This window comes from Equus przewalskii, chromosome 1 (genome assembly GCF_037783145.1).
Source record: "Equus przewalskii isolate Varuska chromosome 1, EquPr2, whole genome shotgun sequence".
NCBI classification, from domain to species: Eukaryota; Metazoa; Chordata; class Mammalia; order Perissodactyla; family Equidae; genus Equus; species Equus przewalskii.
Window position 1 is genome coordinate 162,552,190 of NC_091831.1, and position 16,704 is coordinate 162,568,893.

The following is a 16,704-nucleotide window of genomic DNA, read 5'->3' on the forward strand; positions in this document are numbered from 1 at the left end:
AGCTTGCCCTCCAGTCTCCAGGCTGCCCCTTCTTCTCCATCCCTGCTTTCTACTGAGAGATCTCAGTGTCCACTAACTCCTGTCCCCTCCACACAAGCCTGATCTGAGTTGGCCCCTTCCTTATAACCCTCTTGCCTAAGACACCCAGAGCTCCGTGTGATTCCAGCAGGGCCTCTCCCCTGAGATGCCAGGCCAGCTCATGCCCTGTCCTAGAGTGCCACAAGGAACCAGGCTTGTTCTGGCAACAGGCAGGATCCATGGAGGACACAGCAGGCAGGCTGTCTCTCCAAAACCTCCGCCCCATCTCTCACTTGGTAAGGCCAGCTCAACTCCTCACATCCAGCCCAGTGTCCCCCGAAGTGCTCAGGGCGCATTGGTCTCTTGGTCATTCAGTAACCTGAGTACCTTTCAGCCTGTCCCTCTTAGTTACTGCTGGCCTCTAGGCTAAGACCCCTCACTGGTCACCTAGGCTGTCTCAGCCTTTTGAGTTAGCCCTACCCTCTCTGCAGTAGGACTGGAAAGCACAATTTTTCCATCAATAAAAAAACACACCCTGATTGAGGTCCTAGGTTCCCAGCACTGGGGATCCCCAGTGGACCTAATACAGACTCTGTCATCTGAACCCGAGGGACACTGACAGTGGGAGTTTCACCCAAATCATGTAACTCTCTCTGCCTCCTCACATGAGTGCACATGGCCTAGATCTCGTGGGAAATCCACAGGAATAAAGTACTTGCGTTCTGTTTCTATTGCTGGTCACAGTTCGTGTGAGCATGAGCACATGTGACTCTAGAGCAGCAGGCGTGGGATTTGCAAATGACAGCAGTCATTTAGTTTCTAGGGGTGAAGTCACCACACTCTGTCCACTGCAGCATTGTCTTCACCTAGAGGAGAGGTCAGCCCATAGGGAGGGAGAGGGGCAGCGAGGGCAGCCTTACCTTCATTTGCCTAAAAGTAGCAGGTAGGAATGTCATTGTACAGATTCAGATGGTAGGCAAAACTGTATTATGTATTTGCTTGAAGGCAACTAGAGTCAGACTCTAAACACCCATCCAACAGGAGTGGCAGGAAAGCTGATCCCTGTGGTTACTGTACCTCCTGCCTGCGGAGAATCAAACCAGAATCAGGGAGGTTCACATGGTCTGGAAAACTGGAGAAAGGCCTCTCCTCTGTAGACCATCATGGTCACTGCTGCATCCATAGTATCCAGACCACCCAAATTTTTTGACTTTGGGACGGTTTTGGCTTAGAGCCCACACATGTAGTATAGGATCCTTTGCTGAATGAGAATCTCCCTGTCTTGGGTTCAGCTCAGGAAACACTCCCAGCAGCCATCTCTCCAAGGGCTTGCCGCTCATATGGGGCACGACCTGGGAGCTGAGCATACATTCCAGCTCTGAGCTCCTGCTCCAAACACACACAGCACTACCCTCTCACCACAATGGGTATGTACTCTGTGGTCATGTAACCCTCTCAGGCACATCTTTCTCATCTTTTTGTGCACAAAGCAGGCAGCAACATAATCTCTTCATGACTGCAGACAGTTTCACAAGAGGAGAGCAGTGAGGACACACAGCTCTGATCTGGAGCCGAAAAAATATCTTTGTATCTAAGACATACTAAGCACCTGGCTCCTTGTTGGAAAAAGACAAAAAGGAAAATGCCAAAAGCAAAACAAAAATAATGTTTAAAAAAGTAGCCCAGCCACATGCATATTTAGTTCAGATATCACATTTACTTGAGGAAATGCTTCTGTGGTTAAAAAAGGTTGAGGACCCTGCTGCAGGTCTTCCTCCTGTGAGAGATGAGGGGGGACACAGTCCCAGGAGGGGGCAGTGGCCGACTGAAGGGACCACAGAGTTAGAACAGAGCCTGGACTGAGCCCAGGCGCCCTGACAGCCAGGCCAGCAAGAGCCCTGACATGTTGTCTAACCCCCGCCCCGTGATGACTTCCTGGCATCCCTGAACAAGAGCTGAGCTTCTGCTCAGACTCCTCCCTGGAGAGCAAACCTCTGGGCTGCTGTGCAGTCATTCTGTGACAAGGATTCCAACACCTCGCTTAGTGAGCTGAGGTCTGCTCAGGGGCACATTTGGATGGGGGTGGGTGAGCACCCTAATCAGGCAGATTCCTTCAAAACTCCTTTGTCTGTGGAAGTACCCCCTACCTTTGAGGAAACAATCCTTCTGTTCCACAAGTACCTCTGTAATGAAAATTTAAATATAAATAAATAAAAGATCTCTGGAATGACCTCAAGGAAATGCCTCTACTCACCCAAACCCACTCCCATCTCCCCTCCTTCCCTCCAGACCCACCAGAAGAGCTGGGTCCCAGGATGGCAGGGAGATAACCGCCAAGCCAGCTCCTGGGGGAAAGAGGCCCAAAGGAATGTGAGATCTTGCTTATTTGTTTCTGAACGTGGCTGGGGATGGCTCTGCCTTCCTGCCCACCACCGTACTTCTGCCGGTTCCCCCTTGTGGACTTACAGAACTCACAGGGTTGATTTCATGTCTTGCTATCCCACACAACACTGCTTTTGTCCTACAAACACATTTCACCATAAAAGAAGTGCAGCCACTGGTTCCTTTTCATCATACGCCTATTGCTAGACTACATTCCTCATCCACAGATTCAGGAAGCTCAGTGAACCTCGGGGAGGGCAAAGGAATCCACATGTAAGCATATAATAGTCAAACTGGTAGAAACCAAAGATAGGGGCCCCCCCAGCAGTGCAGTGGTTCAGTTTGGGTACTCCGCTTCGGTGGCCCTGAGTTTGCTGGTTGGGATCCCAGCGTGGACCTACACACCGCTTATGAAGCCATGCCTTCCCAAGCATCCCACATACAAAAAACGGAGGAGGATGGACACAGATGTTAAATCAGGCCCAATGTTCTTCAGAAAAAAAAGAAAACAAATATGAAGGGAAAAGGCTGAAAGTACACAGATAGGAAAGCAATATACATTGCTTTAAGAGAAACAACAATAAGAGTAACAATCAGCTCTCATCAGAAATGATGGAAGTCAGAAGACAGAGAGATTGTTACTGGACCTGAGGTGAGTTCACTCACCCTTTGCACAGCAAACCAATCTCTGACACTGGGTGTGGTGAAGAAAGTAGGAATTTTATTCTTGCACAGCCCTGAGCAAGGAAAGAGGGCAGCTAATGCTGAAATCCCCAACTCCCCGAAAAGCTAAAAGGAAGGGTTTTTATTTGGGGTTTTAGGTAGGGGAGGGGGAGCATACAGTCTGGCTGGTCGGAGCTTTCCCACCAGCCTGTGTTTGGCCTTGAGACACTTGCAGAGAGGAGGTAGTCCGTGACCTTGCTGGTCAGCAGCTTTCCCACCAGCCTGTATCTCTTTGCGGGAGGAGATGATCCAGGTGCTTGTCCTTGAAGATGTCTGTCTCCATGGAGGATAGTGGATTCTGGTGCCAGGAAGCCAGAGAGTAAGCATGGAATTAGTGTTTTGGTTTTAACCCCATATATGCTGGGTTTAATGTGGGGAAACTGATATCAGGGTCAGTATCCAGATGACATTTCTAAATGATTGGAAAGAAATAGGCTACCTCTTTCTGGAACTCTATGTTCAGTGAACATATTGTTGAAAAATGAAGGCAAAGTAAAGACATTTTCAGAAAAACAAAAATACGAAAATTTGTTGCCGTCAGACCTGCAGCACAAGAAACACTAAATGCAATTCCTCAGGCTGAAGGGAAACGATCTCCATCATAGGCAGGAAGGACAAAAGAGAAATCAAATTGTGAAATGTGATGAAATATAGAAGACTTTATATAAATTTCTTTCAAAGATTAATGACTCTTTAAGGCAAAAATGCTTTAAGATTTATGGAATATAGTAGCAAAATGTATGAAATAAATAACTCAAAGGGTGGGAAGGAGGATAAATGGAAATATTTGATTTCAATGTTCTTATATGAAGTGGTATAACATTAATTCAAAATAGACTGTGATATGTGAAGGAGGCATATTGCAATCCTAGAGTAGCCACTAAAATATTATATAGAGTTATAACTAAAAGCCAATAAAGAAGATGAAAGGAGATACAACAAAAGAAGTCAGGAAAAGAAGGGCAAAGGAAAAAAATTAATCACACAAGTAGAAATCAAATAGCAATATGATATTCTGCAACCTAATCCTATCAGTAGTTGCATTAAAAGTAAGCAGATTAAACACTCCAACTAAAGGGCCGAGATTGTCAGTCTGTATAAAAAATGTAAGATAGGGCCTGGCCTGGTGGCGCAGCAGTTAAGCTCGCATGTTCTACTTCGGCTGCCCGTGGTTCGCCAGTTCAGATCCTGGGTGCGGACATGGCACCACTTGGCAAGCCATGCTATGGCAGGCGTCCCACATATAACATGGAGGAAGATGGGCATGGATGTTAACCCCGGGGCAGTCTTCATCAGCAATAAGAGGAGGTTTGGCAGCAGATGTTAACTCTGGGCTAATCTTCCTCAAAGAATATAAAGCAAAAATAAAAATAAATAAATTCTGTTAAAAAAAATGCAAGACAAATTTTGTCCTATTTACAGGAGACACTCAAATATAAAGACATGGATAGGATGACAGTAAAATTATGGAAGAAAAAGTAAAGACATATCCTGCAACACCAATCCAAAGCAAACAGCCTTGCCCATGGAGTGTGCTCTTTAATTTTAGAATTTTTGGCCGCTTATGAGTTGAAATAGAATGTCTTGGTAGAGTTTTTGTTTCCACTTTTTTCCATATTTTATTTCCATTTCTCTTAATCTGACTGAGCTGAGACTCTTCATTATATTTTAATTATATTTTACTGTGGACTGCCTTGTCTTTTGCCCATTATTCTGTCAGGTTCTTGATCTGTTTCTTCTGAATTTTCAGAATTCTTTATATATTAGATAGATTAGCTCTTTAATTATGATATATGTTGCAATAGTTTTTTTTTTCCAAGTTTGCTGTCTGTATTTTGAACTTACTTACAGTGCTTTTTGACATACAAGTTAAAAATGTTTTTTATTTACATAACGAAGTTTATTTATCAATCTTTTCTTTTAATGTTTCTGTATTGAGAGTCATTGCGAGAAAAGCTTTCCCCTTTCAAAGTTTATAGAGGAATTTACCCATGTTTATTTCTAGTGTATGTATGGTATTATTTTGTATATTTAAATCTCTTAGCTATTTGGAGTTTATTCTGGTGGTTTGTGTGAAATGTGACTCCAACTTAATCTCTTAACAAATCACTGTCTAGTTGATCCAGTGTCATTTATTAAAAAGTCCCCAATGATTTGAAATGCTCCCTTATGAAAAACTACATTTCCATATGTACTGGGGAATGTTTCTGGATTTCCTATTCTGTCTGATTGGTCTCTGTCTGCTCATGAGTCAGAGCCACACTGTTGTCAGGAAAGAAGTTTTATAAGATGTTCTTAATATCTGACAGGTTCATCCTCTCCCTTACTAGTCTTTTTTCTTTTCGTCGTAACGTTCCTAGCTAATCTTCCTTGCTTATTTTCCACATAAATTTTAGAAATCATCTAGAACATGTGTAACAGGAAAAAAATTGGTATTTTGATAGGAATCACAATAAACGTACATATTACTTTGGGGAGAAATCATACATTTTGATGTAGATCCGTCCTATCTGAGAACTAAGCCTAGCTTTCTATAACTCAAGTCTATTTTTGTGTTTTCAGGAGTATTTAAAACTTTTCCTCAAACAGATTTTTCACAATTCGAGTTAAGCTTTTCCTAGCATCCTGGTTTTTTGTTACTACTAACAGATTTTCTTTTCAGTTATATCTTCAAACTGATGGTTTTTGTATATTTGAAAGCTATGGGTTTCCTAATTTTAAAACAATCTCAAGCTTACAAAGAAGCTGCAAGTACAATACAAAGAACTTTTGTTTTCTTGAGCCATTTGAGAGTAAAGTTACTGACATGGCGCTCTGTCACTTCCCAAATACTTTACTGTGTAATTTCTACAAACAAAGACATTCTTCTATAACCACAATCCAGCCATCAAACCCAGGAAACTTACATTGATACCATCAATACTGTCGAATCTTTAGACAGCTAATCATTAGTCTTACTATGTTTACTTATTTGATTAATCCCCACAGAGATTTACATAACAAACCTTCCACATTCCCATCATCCCCTATGTGGGTCCCTTCCTTCCTCCATGTAGGCTCTGACATTCCACGTCAGCAGCCGCTTTGTGCCAAAGCCCACCTAATCAGTCTGCTCTGACAAACTGCACCAGCCTGCCCCCCTGTACAGGCCCCTGTCTCCCCACTTGAGCTCCGATACCACCTACTAGGCCAGCCCCTAGTGTGAACACCCTGCTCACCCGACTTGGGCATCCACTCCCTGCACTGGGCTGCCATCCTCACCTCACAGGTAGTCTGACACCCCAATCTGTGCTGCCCAGTGCAGGGTGTCCGAGCCAACGTGAGGTGAGGAGGGTGTCCACACAGGAGGGAGGCCTGGTGTGAGCACCTTCCCCACCCCACACAGGCACGACTTGGATGCCTCACTCTGGTTCACTGTGGCTCCCCTGCCAGACTCACCATTGACATTGTGCTTGTTTCTTTAACTAAGGTTCTATTGCTTTTTAAGAGAATTGGGATCAACATGTTTAGAACATTTACAATCCCGTGACTCAATCCTCTTTTTCCATCATGGGGATATAATCAAGAGAACTCGTTTAGAAAATAGTACCAGGCTATCAGAAATGTCGTTCTCTGGGCAGTGGTGTGAGAATATTGCTTTGGCTCCCTGGCATCCATTCCTATTTCAGGTGGTATCAGTAATTCATTGAGGAGAATAACTTTGGGGAGAATCAGCACTCTTTCATTCTCAGGACCCAGGATTTGGAGAAAGCAGACTCCAACCAATCAAAGGCTGTGACCTGGGCTTAGACACATCAGAGCCTCTGACCAACTCTACAGGCACCTAGAGCAGCGTGACAGATTGTGCTTTGCTGGGATGGCCTCTGTATACCTTCCATCCCACAGGCTCTTCCTAAAGGACTACAACACTCCTCCCACTCACAGGCAGGGTCTATGCCCTTTCCTATTTAATTGGGGCCAGGGGTGCCTTTTGATTGCCCAAGCAGTGAAATAGGGTAGAATGGACACATTATGATTTCAAAGTCTAGGTAATAAAAAGAACATAGCTTCTGCCTGGCTCTCTTTTGGAAGATGCTCACTCTGGGGGAGCCAAGCATCATGATGCATGGAAGACCCAACAATCCCCTTCACAGAGACTACTGGAGAGGCCCTCATGGAGAGGAAGGGACGTGCCGAGGGGACAGCCAGCACCAACCACTGGGCATGTGTGAGCGAACCTTCAGTTGATTCTGGCCTCCGGGCTTCAAGCCTCCTCTGATTCGAAGGGGAACAAAGGGGAGCTATCCACACTAAAACCGGACCAAAATGCAGATTTGTGGACAAAATCAATGTGGTTTGTTCTTTTGAACCACTCGATCTTTAGTAACTGGAGCAAGCCCTCTTCAGCAATACTCCCACTCCATCCGTAAATGCCTCTGACCATGGCTTACACCAGCGTTATCTGATCACTGATGGCTTTGGCTTTCCATCAGAAGCAAGGAATCTCATCTCAATGTCCCCTAGTCTCACGCAGAAAGGTGCTTCATAAATGATCATCCTCAATAATGACATCCAAAGAGAGCCGAGGAAATGAAGATGTTCTTGGATCTTCCCCAAAGGTTGCTGGGGCTCAGAGACCTGCTACTGGCTGATCAACATCCCCAACCATCCTGAGGGCAGCTGGCAGTTCCTGCTTTCTGTGAGTATGGTCAGCACTGAGACAAGAGCTGCGAGTGCTTGTGTGGTGACTGATAAGCTCTAACTCCACTCAGGCCCGAGGACTTGATCAGACAGCAGTGTGAGGTGTTCAGAGCGAACCTTATGTGATAAAGGCCACAACACTGAGGAGACACTTGGAGTTAGACGACAAGGAGGAAGCACCAGCAGCAGTGACCTGGGCAGCCTTCCTGGGGAAATGTGGCCCCTGCCACTCCTGGTGGCGTGTCTTCTGCCCCACAGGGGAAAGGCAGGTGAGTGACTGTCCCTACCAACAGAGGCCCAGCATCATCCCACACTGGCTCAGCCCTGCTCAGGTACTGCACTCAGACACATCCTGGTGTTCGTCCATCCCAGGAACTTTCTGAACTCCAGGTCCAACCTCCCTCAAAGACCAGCAAATCTGATGCATAATGAAAACTCAGCAGGAATGGCAGAGCGGAACACTGTTCCCCACAAGGGCCAGCAGATACTGTTCCTCCCCAGGCCCTACCCTTGTCATCTGGAAAGTTGGTTCTTTTACAAAGGCCTCTGGAAGGAGGTTGGAAGCTGGGAATGAGAAATAATTAATTCCCCAGGAAAGGGCAGTTTGGAGAAAGGGGCTGGCTTCTGAAATCAAAGTAGGGCCCACTAGCTTTCTAACTCAGTGACCTACAATCTATGCTCCAAATCCACTCCTTTCTCCAACCTTTGTCACTCCCATGCTGCCCAGTAAAGAAGCTAAGGATCCAGTTGATCCCAGAGCTGGCGGCATCTCAGTTCTCTTAATACTGATGTTCGCCTGGATCAGTCTCAAGGTCTCTCTGGTAATTTTTCAGTCAATGGGCCCCATAACTTTGGAAGGCTCCATCTTGCCTGCTGCTCAGAACCTACCAGGGCTATCCAAACCTACCCTCCTCAGACGCTAACTGGGAGCCATTCCTTTGGGCAGACAAGATATTTACTGGGCACCTATGACGTGTCAGGCTCAAGCAGATACAGAGCAAACACAACCCAGCATCTTGAGCTCATGTTCTGAATATTACAGACCAGCAGCCCAGTGAGGTCTGGAAAATAAGAGGGAGGAAAGGACTCAGAGAAAGTCAGGGAAAGGATTTTGCAGGATTCAGCAGGCCTTCATCATTTGTTCCAAACACCATTCCTGTCTGCCACACAGGAGTCTACAGCAGGAATTAAGAACGAAGGCTGCTCTTCGCTTTGTCAGAGAGAGAATCTGAGTCTGGAGGGTCACTAGGCAAGCCAGAGTTGCCACCCCAGGAACCTGCAGGGCCTCCTTCTTAGTTGTTTCTGGCTACTACAGACCCCACTGTCTGCCACCCCAACTCCTTCCCACCCTGCTCTCTTTTGTTCCCAGTCCCCTCCTCCAGCCTGTGACTCCATGAGCACAGCAAGCAGGGTAAAATTTTCTTTCAGGGAAAACCATCAGAGGCCATGAGGCCAATCCTTATTCTTGTCCCTATCTGGCATTTCTTCTGATCCAGATGCAAGAGAAAAGAAAAAGCTGCAGGAGTTTCCTCAAGTGTGAGGACTTTGTGATGACAGCAGCCGCTCTCTGCTGAGGAAGGTGAGGAACAGCGTGTGGCCCCACCCTTCTGCCCACACTTCACAGAGAAACTTCTTCTCAGGGGCTGCAGAGCTGGGCCACCTAGTAACACAGAAGAGCCCTTCAGGGGACAGGTAAGCTTTGGGGAGAGAGGAACAGGTCAGTTCAAGGGGCCTGTGGAAGAGACAGGCTGGTCAAAGTTGCCATCGGGAGGAGGCTGAGGTTGTGCTCCATGCCCAGAGTGCACAGGGGAGAAATTCACGGTTTTGCTTAGACACAGGCAAGCTCTGCATCTGACTGAGCACCCGTAATCTGCTCCAGGAACTGCCACCCAGCATGGAATGTCAAGAAGCAGAGGACACGGGGATGCTCAGCACCAGGGCCCCACCCCTGTAATTCCTCCCCACTCCAGTCCTGCTGTGTCCCAAGCCGTCCTGCCTCCTTCATGGCTCCTGGGGTGCATCTCCTGTGACTGCACGTCCCACTTTGCTCTGTGCAGCTTAACCCACTTCACCCTGAGGCTCCACAACATCCAGGAGCAGGAAAGGACCCAGCAGGTCATCCCTGTGAGAGGAGCCATCCCCCACTCAGACTACAAGCCTAGGAATTTCTCCAAGGGCATTGCATTTCTAAGGGTAGGGCACATTCTCCACTGGTTCTTGCACACTTTAATCCTGAAGTTTTGAATCCCCCATGACCTCACTCCTGTCCCTCCTTCCCAGTATGACCCCTTCACTTGTCTCAGGGCTGTAGAGAAGTCAACCTGATGACGGTCCCTGGAGTCTTTGTGAATTCCTTTCCTCTGCCCTGAGCTTGAAGAGGAAGGCCAACCTGACTGCCTCTGTGAGCCCACTCTGGCTGCCCAGGAGGAGAGAGCTGGCAAAGCCAGGGATTGTGCAGTGTGGCTAACTGGGAGCACCTTGGTGGGAACACTCCCTCGGCCATAAAACTGAGAGAGGTAGAGCTTGATATCCAAAGGCGTGAGCAACGCATCTCTCACTACAAAGACCATTACAACACCGTCACCCAGATATGTGTAGGGGACCCAACAAAGAGTAAGACTCTTTTTAAGGTGAGATCCCCAGCACTGTCCACGCTCAGCCTGGGGAACAGCCAAGCTTGAGGAGATCTGGGGCAGAGGGAACTAGCTATATCCTTGTGTACTCAGCCTTGTCACCAACTCAGTCTGGTGTCCCGTTACCCTGCAGGGATAGGAGCCTGTCACAGAGCCACTTATAGGCAAAGTCTTCCTGGGGGAGAAAAAGAAGGGAATTGTCAAGGCTAGGCTGGGGCCCCAGAACCAAAGAGGGGCACAAAGGCTGTCCTGGCCCACATCTCACTCACAGACCCCAAACAGAGACTATTTAACCTCAGGGCATAAGGGAGAGGAGGAGCAGGACAAGGCCCAACTCAGTCCCTCCTCCCCTGCCCACAGCGGGAGCCCAGTGGCTCCCTTGTGTGGAACAAAGTGGCTCAGGACATTGTCTCCTTTGGAAAAAAGAATGGGAAACATTCACCTGTCTACACCAGGACCTTGAGTTTTCTACCCCATGGAAAAAGTGCCTCCAGGATTAATCCATCTATCTTCTCTGGGGCAGAAGCCAGAAATGCACTGGGTAGAGGAGGATGGAGGGGAGGCTGCCAGGGACTTACTAACCTTCCATCTTTAGAGTGGAAATCATTAATTCTTTCTTTATTCACCAACATGTCCTAGAGCCTATAGCGTATTGAGTAAACTTTTCAACAATCTCTGAATCTTGTATATAAGAACGGATTGAGAAAAGTAAACTCATTTTTAAAATATCCACCTTAGAGAAGGCTAGACTAGAAAGAAGTGGTCTGGTGAATGTTTGTCATTGATGAGTGTGCTTCGACTATGGGAAAATGTTTACTGGGTAGAAAAGTTATACATGTTCATCAAAGAAAGACAGGTAAAGGCAGAACAGACAAATAAGAGTATGAAAATTCCCAAGAATTTCACCACCCTGAGATCATCATCATTAGTGCTTAAGCAGGATGCCTTCCCCTCTTTTTCTCCTTCTTCATAACATTCCGTTGCTTTGACAGAATTGGGATCCGGCTATTTAGAATTCATAATCTCTTCTTTTCCACTACTCCCTCATCTGTCATCATACTGGAGAGGATGTTGGGATAATCTGTTGGCAAATACTTATAATCGTTAGGCCCAGGGACATCAGAGCTGTGATTCACTGGACCCGGGACAGAGAGTACTTAGTGGATAGTGATTATTAGGATGATCAGCACCCATTTCCCCATCATCTGTCACCAGGAACCAGCATTTCTCAAGTGCAACTCCCTCCTCAGAAAACAGACACTCTGACTGAGGTGGAACAATCCCCCCCTCAGGTCCAGGGGTGCTCAATGACTCAAGAATAAACCACTTAGGCATTGAATTCTGATGGACTCAATGAGGGTTTGTTTTGGTCCCATGAATATCAAGTCCAGGATTTCACTCAAAACTGTGGGATAAAGGAATCTCTCTTTGTCATGGAATATTTACATTTAAAGAGGGGATTCTAAATATTCCAAAACACGAGGCTGGACTTGTGGTCAGAGAGGCAGTGAGGTTACCACTGGGGGTGTCTACGTGTGTCCAGCTCTACATGCCCCTAAGGCAGGTCCAGACTCTATCTCCCACCACCAAGCAGACCCCCACCACAGCCCCTACTGGCCTACACTCTAACCACAGATTCTCAGTCTACTCAAGGCGACTGCCATCTTCTCAAGGGCAGGAGCCATCTCAGTCATCTCCTTGGAGCAAGCTTCCTAAATAGTTATTCATGAATTCATCAGGATGGAAAAAGATCCAGGAGCTGAGAAATGGAGACATTCTAGATTCAGTCACCGAGGGGCTTCTGGGGTCCAGCTCCTCTGCTGGCTGCAGCACAGGCTTCACTTTCTTGTTCTTTCTTCTTGCTTTCACCTTGTGACTCTGCACTGGGAGTGCAAGTGTGGTTGGTGGCAGTGCTACTGTCACCTAAGCCAAGCCAGAGAACTTCGACAAACCACCTTGCAGATGACACAAGAAAACCAGAAGAGCACAGGTCTAGGACGTCTGTGAGGTCTTGAGCCACCCCTCCTGCCTTCCCCTTGGAGACCTTGTGTCTGGAAAGAAGTAACACCGGCAGCTGTGACCCCAGCAGACCTTCAGGAAAGGTGCAGCCACTGCTGCTTTTGTTAGCGTTTCTTCTGCCTCCTGAGGCTGGGACAGGTGAGTGACCATCCCCATTCCAGAAACCTCAGCCCATCTGACACAACCCTTTGGACTCCTCACCCTTCTGCCCAGCACAGTCAGGGATTTTCCTCAGTTTGAGCCCAAGATCTTGCTAGATGCCAGCCTCTATCCCAAACCTACACTAACAAGTCCGATGCTGCATAGACACTCAAAAAGGATGGCAGGAAGGAAGGCTGTTCACTAGAAGGTTTAGTATGTGGGCCTCTCTCGCTTATCACCTGGGAAGATGATTGTTCATAGAAAGGCATCTGGCAGACTACGTGAAGCTACAAATGACAAGTAGTTAAAATCCCTCACTCCAGCCCAAGAAAGGGCGGCTCAGAAAAATCGGGTGTGGTAATGAGAGTTGTCCTGGACCCAGCTTAAGATTCAGTTTCATTTCCTGGTAACTTCACCCCCTCACCCTTGCTGAGGAGAGAAGCCCAGGGAGCAGCTGATCTCTGAAGGGGCTGGATCACTGCATGCAGGGCGCCCCGTTGCCGTGGCTCTGCCGAGGTCCTGGGCAGCACATTTTCAGCCCCACCTCCCCCTGCCGTCTCAGGCCATCGGCTGCTCCACACAGTGTCCCCTCTCCAGGCCAATGGTCGAGACTTCAATCCCACCAGCATGATCCCCACCAAACCTCAACCTAAAGCTAAGTGAAGGATGTTCATTCATGCAGCCACAAAATGTTTACTGAGATCCTAGGACGGGTTAGACCCTCGGACATGAGGATATTAGAAAATCCAGCACCATAAGCTCATGGACAGATTATTAGATATGGGCACCAGTTGACACATTGGCAGAGGCTCAGAGGGCTTGGGAGACTCACTGAGACAGAAGGCGTAGCGGTGCCCTGTCCACGATCCTCTGGGCTCCACCATCGTGAAGACAGCTCTTACCTCCTCCGTGCATGGTCTGAAGTAGGACAGGGACAACAAATACTGTCTTCCGTTTTCTCACAGGAGGTTCTGAGCCTTGACATTCAGAAAAGGTTATTCTGCTGCAAGGAGAACCTGGAAGGACACTCCCCCGTGTTAGCAGGGCACTGTAGACCCCACCCTCAATCACCACCTTCCAGAGCCTTTCCTCTTGACCACAGCCGCTCCCAGAAAGCCAATCTTCTAGTCTTTTCTTTCAGAGGACATCATCAGAGGACATGAGGCCAAGCCCCACTCCCGCCCCTACATGGCGTTTGTTCAGTTTCTGCTTGTGAACAAAAAGATGAAGTGTGGCAGTGTTCGCATGTGAGAGGACTTTATTCTGATGGCTGCTCACTGCCGGGGAAGGTGAGGGGCTGCAGACAACTGACACCTCCTGAGACCCCTACAGGGACCCCTGCCCTCTGCCCAGGGACTGCAGCCCAGGGGAGCTCCCCCGGCTCCTGGTAACTCAAGGCCATGAGAGCTCATGAGAGGAGCCATCTGAGACCATGACTGGGTGATGGAAAGTGAGAAATAGGACAGGCAACCTTTGGGTTCAGAGGGTCAGAGGTGAGAGCAAGTGGCCCAGTTGAGAAAAGAGACCACACTGGCCAAATAAAGCAGCTGGGAAGGATGAAAGCATGCACTGGGGTCAAAATGCAAACAGAGTATTTTCACAATATGACTTGAGGGCTAAAGAAAGCATCCAGGTGACCTACCCTCAATGTCATTGAGAAGCACAGGGGACAGTCACTCAGTGCCCAGTCCTCCTCTTGTTTCAATTTCCCCTAATTGCAGCCCTACCCTGCCCCATGTCACCTGCCCTTCATGGCTCTAGGGCTGGATCTCTTTTGATTCCATGCATGCTACCACCTCAGTCTACTTTCTATGCAGAGTAATCAGTGTCACCCTTGGGGCCCACAACATCCAGAAGCAGGAGAAGACCCAGCAGGTCATGACTGTGAGACAAGCCATCCACCACCCAGACTATAATCCTAAGAACCTCTCCAATGACGTCATTTTACTAAAGATAAGGGAACCTCCCTGCTGCTCCTGCTGTCCTCCGTCTAGATTGCTTCCCCTCCCACTGGGACCTGTCCCTCACCTCCTTCCCATCCAGGCCGCCTGACTAGTCCCAGTGGCTCAGGGGAGAGGAAAGTCAGTGCAGCCCCATCGCGGTGTCCAGGCCCAGGAGGCCAGTGGCTGAGCTGGACTTTCTTGCGTCTTCCCTTCAGCTGGAGAGAAAGGCCAAGCAGACTGCAGCTGTGAGGATCATCAGCCTGCCCAGGGGCAAGGCCCAGGTGAAGCCCAGAGAGGTGTGCAGTGTGGCTGGCTGGGGGAAAGTCTCCCCAGTAGACAGAGTGTCCGACACACTGCAGGAGGTGGAGCTGACTGTGCAGAAGGATGATGTCTGTTACTCCCACTTCCCCCACCATTGCAACCAGGCCACCCAGATTTGTGTAGGGGACCCAAAGAAGATGAAGAACTGCTTCAGGGTAAGGTTTCCAGCAGCCACCAAGACAGACCCGGGGAGAGAGGAAATGGGGAGCTCTCGGGGATGGGAGTGGCCATATCTTCATGCCTCAGCCTGAGAGCTTGGGCAGCCTGGGTCCACGCATGCAGTCTTAATTTGTTTAATCTTTGTCTCCCTCACTAGGATATAAACTCCATGAGGGCAAGCATTCAACTGCAGTGGTCCCTTCTGTCTTCTTCTCCTTCTTCTTCTTTTGCTGAGGAAGATTTGCCCTGAGCTAACATCTGTACCAGTCTTTCCCTATTTTGTACGTGGGTTGCCACAACAATGTGGCTGACAAGCAGTGTAGGTCCACACCTGGGATCTGAACCCATGAACCCAGGCCAGCAAAGAGGAGTGTGCAGAACTTTAACCATTAGGCCATGGGGCTGGGCCCCTGCTGTCTTCTTATCAATCACAACAGCATTTAAAGCATAAACAGTGCTCAATAAATATGTACACAATAAATAATTTAATGCAAGAGTGACTGAAAAACACAATTACAAAAAACACAATAGATAAGGAAAACATCTAGATGATGGTAATAATTATGATAACAACGTGAAGAAATATACTATTATTTCACAGACAAGAAAACTGAGGCCTAGAAAGTTTAGATATCTTGCCCATAGCTGCTAGGGGGTAGAGTCAAGGCTCAGTCCCAAATCGGTCTGACACCAAGGCCATAAATGTAAACACCATGTCACGTTGCCTCCAATTTGTACTAAAGCAGTGCTCTCTGAAATGGGATGTGTGCATCCAAGGGGAAGACGAAATGAAACTATTAGGATTTGGCAAGAAAATTAAAAAATGTCTCTTTCTACTCTTTGATAAACTTATATGATTTTAATTTCTGTTCTGTGAAGATTTCATAATGTACACAATTATTTAGTGTACTACTATCTCATGTATATTTTATTACTAGATAAATATTTACGCATATGGCATGTATACTCCAAAAATGTTTGGAGGCCACTTGTCTAGATTACTGTCCATTTCTGGGAAGTTCTGAGCAAGATGGGGGTGCTGGGTGGTAAGGAACATGGAAGCAGTGGAAGTGGAAGAGCATTAAATGTGGGTCTGTGGGTGGGGCTAAGACTCAAAGGTGAGTTTTCTCGGATGTGTGCCTGCTGAGACATCCCCACCTGCCCCCACCACAGCAAATAGTGGCCTGAATTAGTTTCAAAACAGTATTGGACACATAACCAATGGAGGGCCAAGCCTTGAAGGAAGCGCTTCTTCATCCAAATTCAGAGAGGGCCAAGGTGTAACTCCTCTGTAGTTCCTCCCTCCTGCCCTTAATCTTTCTCTCATGTACACACACACAGAACGCACAGACACACACACTTCCACACTTAGAGTTTCCTGTCAGGATGGAGGAAGACCTGGCTTGAAATGGAGAACTTCTGAGATGAAAGGGGCGTAAGAAATTATCCAGTCTAATTAGGATTGGAAAACCAAGACTCAGAGATGTGAAACACAGCTAGTTTGCGTCAGAACCAGGACGAGTTTCTGCTGATCACCTGACTTCAAGTTCCCGGGCTTCCCACCCTTCCATGGAAGCCCTTCCACCTTACTGATGCCCGCTTTCTTACTGGGCAGCTTTTACCCAGAAGGCTGACCATGTTCTCACGATATCAGCTCCTTGGAAATTTAGAACCCCTGCGACCCT

At 47.6% G+C, this 16,704-nt stretch overlaps 1 pseudogene; it reads left to right on the forward strand.

Moving 5' to 3' along the window:
- Positions 1-12,451: 12,451 nt before the first annotated feature.
- LOC103561491 (granzyme H-like) lies at positions 12,452-15,149 on the forward strand (annotated as a pseudogene).
- Positions 15,150-16,704: the final 1,555 nt, after the last annotated feature.